The sequence below is a fragment of the Parasteatoda tepidariorum genome, chromosome X1, assembly GCF_043381705.1.
Source record: "Parasteatoda tepidariorum isolate YZ-2023 chromosome X1, CAS_Ptep_4.0, whole genome shotgun sequence".
In the NCBI taxonomy this organism is placed as follows: domain Eukaryota; kingdom Metazoa; phylum Arthropoda; class Arachnida; order Araneae; family Theridiidae; genus Parasteatoda; species Parasteatoda tepidariorum.
This window is the reverse complement of record NC_092214.1, coordinates 73095955-73111147: the sequence shown is the minus strand read 5'-3', so window position 1 is coordinate 73111147 and position 15193 is coordinate 73095955. Positions and strand designations below refer to the sequence as shown.

General features: G+C 30.5%; 1 protein-coding gene across 1 annotated transcript in view; it reads right to left on the bottom strand.

Annotated features, from left to right (window-relative positions):
* Positions 1 to 15193, bottom strand: part of LOC107440079 (cholecystokinin receptor) — a 280053-nt gene that overhangs the window by 83449 nt on the left and 181411 nt on the right. The window lies entirely within an intron of this gene.

The window sequence follows — 15193 nt, the reverse complement described above, 5'->3', positions numbered from 1 at the left end:
GCATTCTTGTACATGAAAAATAATATTTCATTCTAATACGTGAAAAATTTGTCATTAGATAAAACTTCAGATGGTGGCATTTTGTTTGGTTGTGCAGGGTACATTTTAAATAAATTGCTCATAAATATATATACCTGATACTTTCTTAGTACATGCTTGTAATAAAAGAAATGTATTAAAAGGAAAATGTATTATTTATTACGGTTATGAGAGAGCCGTGTAGTCCTGAGGGTTAGATACTTTAATTATGGAGGACGTTTTCTTGCTTAAATGTATCCATTTTACCTAAATTGAATTTTTGGCCATAAAAGGACATTCATTTTTTGTATACTTTTGGAAAGTAGTTGATGTAATTAAACGTTTTCAACTTGTTTTTAGAATTTACTTAGATGCTTTTCGTATATTAGTCTATAAGTGAAAGGAAATATTAATAAAGCAAAAAGTTTTAAAAGCCAAATTAGCGCTTTTAAAATGCAATGCTTAAGTGCTTCTGTCATCATTATTTTAACTTATGTGACATTTTAATAGTTAAAATTAGTTTAAAAACCGCAATTTTATTAAAGGTTATTTTGTTGTTGCTTGAAAACAGTGAGTGGTTTTTCTTTTTTTAAGTTGACTTTTTAAAAATAATTTCTAATCGTCAATTATAATGGAGTAATTCTTATTTTTAGATTATAATGTTTTTAAAATCTTCTCTTAATAATTAAATTTATTTAAAAAATGTTTCATCAATACTGTAACACGAATTTAAGAAAAAAATACTGAAATGGAAGATAGTTTTCCCATTACACTACAATTCTCCGACACAGTAAAAAATAGGTACTCAAAAAATAAACAGTTATACAGTATTCAGTATTTTGTCGTTATTGAAGGAATCGTTTCCTGGGAAACTCTCCGAGCAAACATTTCGTCAAATTGAAGAAATAAATATCCTCACTTGTTTGAGGATACGAATTTCGTCAGAAGCATTTAGGCGTTATGCAACGTATCGGCTAATATAGTTGATTAGGAAATACAGCAAGAATAAAAAGAGTTGGAATGAATTAACACGAAGTCATAGCAAGGAATCGAACCTGGATAACTTACTCGTCATGTGAGCCCCTTAACAACAGCAATATCTCATCACACAGTGAAAAAGTTTGATGAAAATACCACATATTGAGCGGAAATGGTTGTCTAAAATAACGAAATAAAACTGAAGAATTGAGGAAATGTTAAATATGAGAGTTTTATATCTGAGAGTGGATCAATAATACTTTAAAGTAGGGCTCTTGAAAGCATGTCCGGTGAACAACTAGTGGCCTGTCTATGATATTTTTGTGTCTTGCTGAATAATTCCATTCGTTTCATTAGTTCAATAAAAAAATAGATCAATAATACCTTAAAGTAGGGCTCTTGAAAGCATTCCAGGCGAACCACTAGTGGCCTGTCAATGATATTTATGTATCTTGCTGAATAATTTCATTCGGCTCATTAGATTGATAAAAAAATAGATCAATAATACTTTAATTTGGGCCGGAATAGCCTGGTTGGTAGGGTACTAGGCCCATGTTTAAGAGTTCGTGGGTTCGATCCCCGCCGGCCGAAGACTCCCGGTGTAGTAAATGGTGACTGATGCACGTTAAATCGGTCAAGTTGCAAAATCCTCCATGTTCCCATAACAGATCAATACCTCTGGGGGCACTGATCCAGGAATTTCCTTGTCTTCTGGATTGGATTCAAAATTACAAGGCTACAGAGTTGAACATTAGTAGTCGTAAACCCAAAATTGGGTCGGCTGTTCAACGGCGTATATAAAATAAAATAATACTTAAAAGTAGGGCTCTTAAAAGTATGCCTGCCGAACCATTAGTGGCCTATCAGTGATATTGCGTCTTGCTGAATAATTTCATTCGGTTCATTAGTTCAATAAAAAAAAATTAAAAAGGGTATAAAATGACTTGTAGTTCGAAACTAGCGGCTGGTTGAATTACATTAGGGACAGTTCCTAGATGATGTTAGGCAATGCTTTTAACATTATCCTCTACTTGTCACATTTTATTTTATTCCCCTATTCGCTATTGTTACATGTCAGAACTAGCAGTTCAGAAACAAAGCACATGGCTGTTTCTCTTAACTATGTGTTGAAAGGATTCATTAATTATGCGTTGATAAGACATTTGAGAGCACTGCAACTATCATGGTTAGATGTATACTTATTTTGATGAAAAATATAAAAACTAAAAACTAAAGTACTAATATTTAATCTGCTTAGTTTAAAGTGTCTTAAATTTAACCAAAATGTATGGTATCGCTCTTCTTGTTATTTCTTTCCTTCGCCTTCACACAAATAGTCGCAATTTTAAGGACACCCTCCCTCCTCTCTAAACGTGGTATAATTTGTTAACGGCACTTCATTAAAAATTATTGAAGCAAAAGAGGCTGAAAATTTTTTAATAAGTACTACAAAACGCATATTCATCACAAACGTATAATAGTTGACAAAGTCGCTATATATCCGAGAATTTTTGTTATATTTAGGGATTCCTTCAAAACTAATTTCATACCAGGTTACCCTTGAGAAAGAAATCGGTGTTAGGTAGTGGTTGAGTTGTGTTTTGTGGAGTGGATCTTGAAATGTGGCTTAATTAGTTTATCTAGTGGTGCCATCTATCGCGAGGGATGGGGAATAGTGGTCTTTTTGTGTTCAGCACCTCTGTGGTGCTGTCCTCTATGCGTAAATAAGAGTTTCGTATTCCAATAGTTCAGGGTCACCAATTGAGAGCAAAATATTGGAAGCTTCTCAGGTTTTAAAGGAATTGAGTAAATATTGTTCACTGGGAGTGGAATTTCTGTTCAGTCGGTCTTGGGACAAATAGCTTAGATCCCCTGTCTAAAGTATAATCCCAGTAACGAAGAACTAAGGAAATTCAAAAGATGGTTCTTTATAGCTGCGAGCCTAGTTGACTGCTGTTTGATAATCCGCTTGAAAATTCTTCTTGTTTAACCGTTCTAGATAAAAACAGCCGATAAACGATTTAACTCACAGTTAACAGTTTGGATATCATTTTTATGGTTATTTGACTGTTTAGGGTCATGGTAAAACAACAAATAAATTATTATTTAACCATTTGTTTGGAGAGTTTTCTCACAGGACTTTTTTCAAAATTTATATATTGTGACTTTTGTCGCACTAGGGTGAATGCCTAAATGATTATAGAAAATGTTTTTGAGTTTTATTAAATAAATTATAGGAAATAGCCTCTGTATCGTTATTATCTACTATGAAAATAATCAGACCATATAAAGTTTAGGGCAGTTATAAGTAAAAATAAATTATAGTTTAATGAATTTAACTATATTACTATTTTGGAAACAATTACTGAGATTGTATTGCAAAATAAAAATCTAAAATTTGGAGAGAACTTTTATCGATCATAATATGTGCAACCTTGAGCATCCATGGTGTCGTATTTGTACCATTGAACAAATTGAAGTAAGACTTTGAATCTGAAGTAGGACTTTGATTTGAATCAGTGAGATGGTATAAAATATTATATTAAATTTAGAATACAATTACAGAAACACTATTCTTTTCTTATCAAACATATATTATATTATCAACATAATAATCCATAATTTTTTTTTAAAGTTTTAGTTAACTATAGAAAAACTAAAGCATATTAAGGAATTTTCAGAATTTAATTGAAATTCTCTAAATGGATTTCTATTTTTCGGGTAAATAAGAGTACACAATTTTTCCCGTTGCATTTTAGCCTATCTCTTGCATGAGTCCCGTTTAATACAGGGTGTTTCGTAATGATTTAATTGCCTACATATATTTAGAATTCCACTATACACACTGGAGGTCACAAATCCTACCCAAAATCATGAAAACCTGCTTGAGTGCCAGTTGAAATTAAAAGGATCTTCGAATTATGACTGTTTATTTCGGCAATTAAGCTGCTTTTGCACACTCGAATTCTGCAAAAATGTTAATCAGATTAAAAAAAAAAGGTTTCGTATTTTTCTCGTTTAATTATTTATTTGCTACTCCTAATATAATTTATTTTTCACTTGGCCATAAAAAAAGAAAACCTTTCAAAATCTAGAAAATGTACTGCCATGTCCAATATTTTAAAATGTGATGTTTATAAAAAAGATGCATTCATTTATTATATTTGAAAAAGAAAAATTAAGTTAATATGCAGTTATTTTATTTTCAAACTACAAGCAAGAGATTTAACTGCATATATGAAGAACATGCTTTTAGCTTAAATTAAGTTGCTTTTGGTTGATACAACGGAAGAAATGGGAATAATTTAGAATAATTATTGAAATTAAATAAAGAATTCGTACTTTGAAAGTGTGTGTTGGCAAGATAGAAAACATTTTAATGAATATTCAGAAACAAGTGTTCGCATTTCGTGAATGCTTTTAAATATTCATTGACTGAAGTTTTTGGCTCATATTACCAACAAAAGTAATTTTGAGTTCGAGTAAATTGTTTATGAATCGAATGAATTAAAAGAAATATAAATCTCAGCTCATTTGAATTTGTCAAACTCTTTATTATATAAGAATAATTAAACATAAAAGTAATGTTCAAATTTAAAAGGGATTACTTAAAGTAGATATTTTTGCCTTTTCTTTAAATTAAACAAAAATATAAATGAATAATTTAAGGATAAAATATTAGTGAATAGTTTTATACATGGAAAATAATCATATTCTTATTCATTAAAATGATTAGAGATAGAAAAATATAATTTCAAATAAATAAATAAATAATAAATAACAAATAAATACAAACATACATATAATCACAGTATATCTGGTTTCTTTTCCTGACACTATTCAAATTAATATATTATTATTGGAAAAAAAAATCATATTCTCAAGTAAATTCGTATAATGCAAAAACTAATATGTTTAAAGACAGATCAATCACATTTAAAAAACTTGCGACATATTAATATATTTTACTTTGTTTTCAGAAAACTAAAAATTTTATTTTTCCATAATTTTGCAATTGTTTTTAATTATAACAGTAAAAAATGCATGCAATTTTTAAAAAAAAAAATTAATTTTTTTTCAAATGTTAATAGCAGCAAATGATTAAGTCAATTTAAAAATGGGACAATTTTAAGAAAAATGTATAAAAGGTTAATGCTAAATCATAATATTTTCAGTTATATCAAAAGTTGTGGTAAGTTATTACTTTTTTAGGATCTTAAATTTTAAAATTTTTTAAAAATACAATGCATAAGACTTGTAAGTAATTTTTTTATATTTATTAAATATTAACTCAGCTCAAAAAAATTAAAAAAAAAACTGCATCTTGTTTTCATGTGTAACATTAATGTGCCCTTTAATTAGAGTATTAATACAATTATATTGATAGATTATAATTCTATACTAATTTCATTTTTAAGATACTGAAGTTAATTAAATTTAATATCATTTATTAAAGGAAAATAGTTAACGCAATAATCAGATAATTTATGAAGTTGAGAAGAAAAAATTTTATTCATTAATACGATTGGACATATAGAAACTACGTTGGTGTTGCACTATTTTTCTTAAGGTTGTGACATAAATTGAACTAAAGGAACTATAATTCCACGTAATTTATGAGTTTTTAAGATAAAAATTATAGCAATTAATTGTGATTTTTATTCAAAATAAATCCTTATCAATATCTCCTCTCTTCATCGTGTGTTTTTATTTATATATTTATTAGCATAATAGCATTTACTACAGTTTATTTTCAGCATTATTGATTCTGAAGAAAATAACTAAGTACCTATGGTCAAATAGAATCCTACACAATGCTTGTATTTTGTAAAAACGAATTTAAAGGGCTAAAACTTGCTTAAGACAATGTTTATTTTTTTTATTAAAGTCAGTTAAAAATTTTTGTGTTAATTAAAATCAAAAGTATTTGTGTGTAACTTTTTGCCATTAAGTTTTTCATTAAATTTAAAAGAAACATTTTCGGATGTAATTCCTCGAAATGAAAACAACAACCATAATAATAACAAAAAGAAAAAACACGGAAACGGCTAAGAAAGTTTTGTTTTAATGATAGGATTTTCAAGCATTAAAATGTAATCTTAATGGTTCGAATGAATGCAGTAAATGTGCTAATTAATTTGTGCTGACGTTATTTTAAGTCGGTAATTGGTAGATACAAAAAGTACTTGAAAAAATGAATAAGTATGCATTATTTTCGACGGATTCTTTATCTTCAGATTATAGGGGAGTCGGTAACCGGAGTCAGATATTTTTTTTTCCAAGTAATTTAGTTTTTGAAGGTCAACTTTACTCTTAGCATATTTTGCTATATCTTATGATAGGTATATATGCGATATATATCATAGGTATATATGCGATATATATATGCGATCAGGTATATATGCGAATCGAAACAATTTACATTCAATTGTTAAACTTGTTTATTAAAATATAGTTTCTCGTAAAATTTTTTTAAAATTATTGTTTACTGTGATAGACGTTAAATTCGTATTACTTTCGGCCTATCGAAATAAAATCTGATTACTTGCTACATATTTATTAAAAACCTGTACTGCTGACTAATAACTGTAATACTTGCAGCCTGCCAATCTGAAATCCTTTTTATTAGTTATCTACCAATTTCAAATTTATATTACATGTGATCGACTGATTTCAAATCCGTTTTGCTTGTGGCCAACCTATTTAAAAGCATTGGTGCTGGTTTTGCCCTACTGATTTCAAATCTGTATTACTTGTGGTCTAACTGTTTAAAATTTTCATTAATTATGAACTATCAACTCAAAATAATCATGAATTGAGCAATATCGATATAAATTACGTTTTAATAGTGACCTACTTATTCAAAATCTGGATGATAGAACTAACCTTCATTTGTATTACATGGAGAGAAAAAGCACGAAAATCTCCCATTGTTAGCCCGACGGTAAGGATTTTCTAATCCATTATCCATCCATCACTGAGGATGGTCAGCACCGTGGTCGGTGTTATATTAAGTATTATTCGTTGCCTACCTATTCCAATTCCCGTTTACTTTTGCTCTTATGTTTTACTTCCATATGATTTCATAGGTGTATTATTTGTAGCCTACCGATTCCGTTTCATTTTTGCTCATTTTCTGTTTTCTTATTTATATGTTTACATTTCTTTAATAATTTTAATTTTCGGGTTCCTTTTAGCGTTTACAAGATTTCTTAAAATCAGATATTAAGTTGTACGATTAACTATTTAAAATGTTCTGTGGTTGTGATAACCATTTATTTAAATTGGGTTAATTTTACGTTATTTATAGAACACCAATTTTGAAATTTAGTAATTGATGTGAAAATGATTTTAATGAGCTTTGAAAGCCGTAAAATGATCTGACTTCTTCTGTATGAGACTTTAAATTAATAAAAATTAAAGAGATTAAAGTATTTACTAAGTACAATATTATGTGGGGTATGAATGAGAAATTCTTGGGGAATTAATGTCACTCCCATTTAATTATCTACGTTTGAACTAATGACAGTATTTTGAAATTTAATTTCTAAAAAAATTCAACCATCATTAGAAATGCTCAGAATAGAATAAAACACGAAACAACTTCATAACTTTTGATTTTTTGAGTAGGGGGAAATGAAAATTCAAAAATACGACTTTTTGAAATTTCAAAACTCTGAAAAAGTACACCGATTTTGCTAAAATTTGGACTATAATATTTAAATTGAATAGTTTTTGGTGATGTAGAAATATATCTATTTTACAAATCAAAAAATTTTCGTTCATTAAAGTAAACAATAAAGATAACAAATCTTAAGAAAAAAGTTATATTTTGCGTGAAATTATCTATAAATAAACTAGTTTTATTTTTCTGCACAAAATCCTTTGATTCTATTAAATATACGTTCGCAGATGATAACCCATATTATAACTACCGATGAAGAGCCGACCCAATTTTTGGGTCAACGACTACTAACGCTCAACTCCGTAGCCATGTAATGTAATTTTGAACCCAATCCAGAAGACAAAGGAAATTCTGAATCAAGTATAGGGAAAAATTTGCCTTCGTGGAGGACTGTTGATTGAACTAACCCACATTTGCGCTTCATGAAGAGCCACGAAAACCTCCAATGTTTAGCCTGACGGCAAGGGGACACATGATCCGCCTACAACTGATCGGTGCAAGCCGGATGCGGAATTCTCATCGACCAGCCATCGCTGAGATTGTGACCCTCATTGCAAGGCGAACGCTCTATCCTCTGAACCATTACGGGATGATAAAACATAGTAAAACTTGCATTAAGGGTTCCGAACTTTTGACCTCTCGTGACTAAACTATTGCGAACATATTTTCCAAACTGTAATTACCCGCCTTCCATATTTAAAGGTTCAAGAATTCAAATGGTGTATTTATTCACAGAAAGTACAATTTTGTGCCCGATTTCATAATTACAGACATCTTCTGCACTAATTATTAGTATATTTAGGCTCATCCCTTCAAATCATAAGCAAGTGATTAGTAAGTGATAATCCGACCGTTAGTTCAAAAGTTATAAAGAAGTTTCGTTGTGCATATTTGCTCACTGTGCAGAAAGTGTATAAAAATTAATCTATCATAATATTTTGTGGCATTAACTCAGCGGTTATCTGTCATAAGGTCTTAATCCTCAGTGGCGACTTGAAGGTGTACGTTTTTCTTGATGTAATGACAACATTGTGCGCAACACTGAGCACATTGCCCCAATCATGCCGTTTCAGCCGTGATGGCTCAAGGGGTAGAGCGTTCGCCTTCCAATAGGGTGAACCGGGGCTCGATCCCGACGATGACTGGTCGATACGAAATCCACATCCGGCTTGCGTGCTGACGTGAAATATCTTCAGTGGTAGACGGATCATGGGTCCCCTTGCCGTCAGGCTAACCGTGGGAGGTTCTCGTGGTCTTCCTCTCCATGTAACTCAAATGCGAGTTAGTTCCATCAAAAAGTCCTCCACGAAGGCAAATTTCTCCCAATACTTGATCCAGGAGTTCTCTTGTCTTCTGGATTGGGTTCAAAATTACAAGGCTACGGAGTTGAACGTTAGTAGTCGTAAACCCAAAAATTGAGTCGGCTGTTCAATGACGGTTATAAAATATAAAATAAAAAATCATGCCGTTTGTCGCGAAATTGTGGACCCCTGACAATAACGTGCAGTTAAGAGAATGATCGCTTATTTACAGGGTGACAATTATTGAACTGTATGAAATAAAACCGTCATAACATCTGAACGGTTTGCGTGATGGAGTCTAAACTTCGTGATTGGCTACAGGACATGATGTCAAATAGTATGCACATACTCACGCAACTTGCTGTCTGTAATTTTCTTGTGACAATGTCCCGTTACAGCGTGCAACACGCATTTGGAGGATTGAGAATCCGCATTTCGCGAGTCTCTCCACCCTTAACGAGAGACTGTGTGGTGTGCAATGTCCAGTCACAGAATAATTGGTTTGATATTTTTTGAGTGACCACTGAACGATATGTTAAGGTTTTGGAAAATGATTTCATCCCCATTACCCTAATTGTCCCTAATTTCGACAAGATGTGGCTCACACAAGACGGAGCTAGACTCAATCGGACTGTTTGATATTCTGGAGGGGCATTTGGGGGACCACATTCTAACTCTCGGGTACCGAGAGGCCGACAGAATGGGACTGCTTGGCCACCATATCCTCCGGATCTAAACATATGCAACTGATTTTTGTAGGATATATTAAAGACTATGTATACAGAAGTAACCCCAAAACCATTGCTGAGCTGAAAACTGCTGAAGGTCATCAGCAGCACCGACACTTCAATGAGTCATGCAGAATTTTGTTATTCGTCTCCTCATAGCCAAAGATGAAAGGTATATTGAACATTAACCTAAATCCGAATATATGTAGAGACGTTTGCATGTTTTGCCGTTTAAAGTTTGTGCCGACAGCAGTTTTTAAATAATTTACGTTTTGTATCATGTAGTTCAATAATAGCCACCCAGTAAATATGGAACTAAGTCTTAAATATCGTTGTTACAAATATAAACGCATAAAAATAAGTTCATTAATTCATTTATATTCATAAAATAATTTTTGTAAAATTATAATTTCTAATCGTCATAGAATGGTTATTACGTTGAAAGATGATTTTCTAAAATCGTGCATGATTTTCTTAAATTCTAAAGTTTAGTACTTTTAACTGTTTTTCTCCCCCTATACTCGCAGAATGATAAATTTTAAACATTACTAAGGTTACGACAGCCTTTTTAAATCATTTTCTTATAATTTTACCTACTATCATTTTCTGTGGCTGACTTTAGCAAATTTTTAAAATTAAAAGTAGTAAATTTTGAATATACTTAAATAAAATACAACACTTTTCCTAAATATCAGTTAAATATAAATCAATATTCAATACTTATATTATTCTGATTAGCCGGAAGCTGCATTTCTGATAGTTTTTCTAGACAGATGAGAAGAATATTTATAAGTAGCTTGAGGGCCTATGTTACAATTGCTATCCGTAAATGTTAAAATATGATTGAGTAGTTTTTATTTCCGAAAATATCTAAAACTTAAATGGGCCAAAAAATAGATTATGATAAAGTTTTAAATAGCAAGAAAGAAAAATTTCCCTGAATAACGTATTCAATGACTCTTGTGCCAAAATATATATTGCATAAAACAATAATAATGAAAATCAATATTCGTTTATCGTTTGCAGCGAGACCTTCGCGGAAGAAAAAGATATTAAATATTTAAATCCTTAAAATAATTTATCGAATATTTATGAGAAAGGTAGCAGGGTGATGAAATTTCCGTATTTTTAAAAAATACAAATATTTCTATTGTATTTCTAATGGATAAAAAGATAGAAACGTGGACTGGGGAAATAAAAGAAGTAGAAAGGAGGATAAAGGGTTAAAGAAAAAATTTCCGGAAGTGAGCCATGCTGGTTTTTCTTTTCACCAACAAAAGTTTTTCATAATGTATATTTAAAACAATTATATTTTTTTCTGACTAAATTATTGATAATTACAACTGTCCTGATCAATAGGTTTCCATTTTTAACAAAACTATAACCAATGTTGATGCGAATTATTCCATGTTGGCGGGACATGACTACATAGATTGCTTAAAGGTTAGGTTAGGAGTATGACGTAAATACTAGAAAAATAAAAACCTTATCGCCTTTTAACTGAAGTTATTTTCATAAAGCCATATTTCACTTTATTAGCATTTTGAAACATGGTTTCATCATCAACTATGTGCATAACTACTACCCCAGGTTGCCTCCCCATCAGACCTTACCCTGCTTCCGGTTCGCAAAAACCCTAACTCTGACGAAAAATATTTCCTGTTGTAAATGAATTAGAGTCCTTTGTCCTCTGCCTATCCATGGGAAGTTTCGAAGTTTTTTTCTCCATATAACGCTAATACGAGTTAGTGTTTACTCAATTCTGCCAACTGCTGCAACTAGGAGTTTCCCCGTTTTCTGGGTTGAATTTAAAATTACGTGATTAGGTGTCGAATTTTGGTATTGTCAAACTTCAATATAGATTGGATGTTCTATGCTGATTGAAAAATAATAAATAAAAAAAACTCGATTCTTCGGACATAATAACAATATATAGGGTTCTACTGCATTTTTAACAACAAGTATCGCATACTTACTTTCGTATATTAACTTTAAGTATTCAGCGTTTCTTTTGTTCAATTTGGTAGGATCAATAAATATATCTGATTAGAATGTTTTTTGCAGGTAATTGAACATTATCTTAGACTACATTTTGAAAAAGAGACTTTTTGTTAGGTTTTTGCTTTTTTTACCCTTTTCTGAATTCCAATAAACCTCATGAATAGTTTTTAAGAAATATGTTTAAATGCATACGTTAGTTGCAAGCATTACAGCATTACAGTAATTATTCTAAACTTGGATATAATGCTTTTTATTTCAAGATGGCTAAATCAAAATTATTACTACAGACTATTGTTACAAGATATGAAGAAATCTTTATTAACATACAATTTTTCTTTTATACTTATTTTTTGTTCCAGCCTCAAAACTTTCGAAGTTATGCTTAGCAGTAATCTCTTAACATGGAGAGAAAGAGGAAGCAAATACATTATAGTGAATTCTATTGAATAATGAATCAATTTTATGATGAATAAATTGTATAAAAAATTGTATCCGTGTTCTTAATTAAAGAAATTGTATTTTTTTGTATCAAATTCTAACTTATTCCGAAGAACAAATAAATATGCTATGCTTGCTTCTATCAAAAGGCTTAACACAACGCTTGAAATGAGTGCAAATGAATAAACGAATACACTCAAATTCCATTTATGAGATTATTTCAGAGTAAATGTTTCGAATTTACTCCCAAATCATTTTATTTCATTCACCTCAAATCAAAAAATATTCATTCGATAGAATATTATAAATAAGTGCGAATGCATATATGAATACACACCAATTTCATTCATGCTGTTATATTTGAGTGAATGTTTTAAATTTATCTTCAGACCATTATTTACTTCACCTCAAATCAAAAAATATTCACTCGATATTATAAATAAGTGCGAATGCATATATAAATACACACCAATTTCATTCAGGTTGTTATATTTGAGTGAATGTTTTAAATTTATTTTCAGACCATTATTTATTTCACCTCAAATCAAAAATCATTCACTCGATTGAATGCTTAAAATAACTGCAAATGAATAAATAAATACACACTAATTCCTCTCATGTAATTCTATTTTATTTAGTGTTTTGAATTCCCTTTCAGATCATTTTCTTTCTTTCACCATAGATCGAAAATCATTCACCTGATAGAATGCTTAAAATAAGTAAGTGCAAATGAAAAAATAAATACACACTAATTCCATTCATATAATTCTATTTTATTCAGTGTTTTAAATTCCCTTTCAGGTCATTTCATTTCTTTCACCTTAGATCAAAAGTCATTCACTCGATAGAATGCTTAAAATAAGTGCAAATGAATAAATAAATACACACTAATTCCATTCTTTTAATTTTATTTTATTTAGTGATTTAAATTCCCTTTCAGATCATTTGATTTCTTTCACCTCAGATCAAGCATCATTCACTCGATCTTATGCTCAGAATAACTGCAAATGAATAAATGAAAACACAAAAATTCCATTTATTGGATTAGATTAAAGTTAATGGGTGAGCTCCCAGAATTGGAGCTTTTGAAAGCACGCTCTAAATGTTTTGACAGATGACAAACAAGAAAAAAAAACCGTTCCATTATATACTGATTTACCTACCATGATTTTTATTGAAAGTCGCAAAGATTTCGGATAATGTAGATAAATGTCTTTTTTTTTTGCTGTTAATTAGAAGCATTTATAGAACAAATGCTCTGCATTTATTCTATAAATGCTTCTCTCCATTATTATAGATTGTATAGACTTATAGACCATTAAACAATGGAGAATAATTCAGTAAATGCTTATTTGTTTTTGTAAATAACATCTAATTCTTCTTTGACTTAATACTTCTTATTTATATTTAACACAAAAGTGTTATTGTAGGTGTTTTATTTATTGGGGAGATTAACAATAAGTTCATTGCATGTTATTATTAATTTGCCCTGGAAAAAGATGGCATGTGAAATTTTCATTCGTGTATGTGCTCTCAAGACTAACATGTTCGACAGGGCATGTATAAATTTTGAGAATTTTCAATCTTTTCAACATTTTTTTCCTTTTATGAGCAAACGTTTTTTTTGTTAAGTAAAGTGTTCTTAAAGCAAACTTTTAACTTTAAAGCAACATATCTCCTAACGTTATTTTGACTGCATTTTTTATTGTAACTTTTCAATCAAAAGGAAAATTTGTATTAAACATATATTAGGAAATTGAGAATTTGATTAAAGAATTTTGAGAAGAACAGCAAAACCAGATTAATGTTTCTGAATGCCATTGAGTGCAATTATTCTTTAAGTTTTTATCTTTGCTTTGGTAGTTTGTTTACCTAACAGAATTATTTAAAATGTTTATAAAATAATTATCATTAAGTAAACATTTATGCCATCACGTGGAAACTAAAACTGGATTTTTCAAAAAGTCGGCAGTTTCCATTTCAAAAGTTGAAACAACCGCTCTAATTAGTTCCACATCACAGAGCTAGCTCATTGTTTCGAACTTCCTTTCAAATCATTTTATTTCTTTTATCGAAGGACAAAAATATTCACTCGAGAGAAAACTCGAAATAAATGAAAATGAATAAACAATGTATAATTAAATGTACACAAATTCTATTTAGGTGAGTATATTAGACTAAACGTTTTAAATTTCTTCTCATATGATTTTAATTCCTTTCACCTCGGATCTAAATTTATTCGTTCAACAGAACTATCTATTCTATATCTAATATCTATTGTATTATCAACAGAACTATCTATTTTATACTAAATATCTATTTTGTTATCAGTTAGAAACTAATTAGTGCTAGTAGACTTTTGAACAATGGTAGAGTCTTCTGTTCTTTATTATTAAATAAAATTACATAGCTATTGCATAGAAGGAGCATGTGGACACAGATGGGACTATGTGGACACAGATGCGACTTACAGGTCCCTAGGTACTATTTCAGGGCCTCGCATTACTTTCTGGTTGGTTGGATAAGAATGAAATATGTTTCTTGTCTGTTACTGTAAATCATTGTTTCTCAACGGGGGCGATACCGCCCCCCGGGGGGCGGTAGGAGTATGCTGAGGGGCGGTGAACTTTTTTGGGGCAGTAGGGGGGCGATGGGTATGTTTCGGGCGTTAGGGGGGCGCTGACCCTGTTTTGTCATTCAAATTTAATTTTGAAACTCCCAAATAAAATTATTAAATTACTATTGATTTAATAAATAAAATTAATATACAACTAATGTTAAAAGAAAGATTAAATCAATATATTAAACTAAGATTATCCGATTCACCATTTGTACCAGCAATAAAACAAACTTATGTGATCTATATTCTCGAATTCGAGCCAGCGCAAGTCAGTTTTTCTGCCTCTGACTCATACGAGCCATTTGGCGAAAATTGAAATGCATATAATTTCAGTAGGAATGTTTGGTTTGACCCATGTTTCGTTAGCTCCTTTTAGTATTTTCCCCCAGTTTCGATTCATTTTCACTGTTTATTTGGCTAGGAA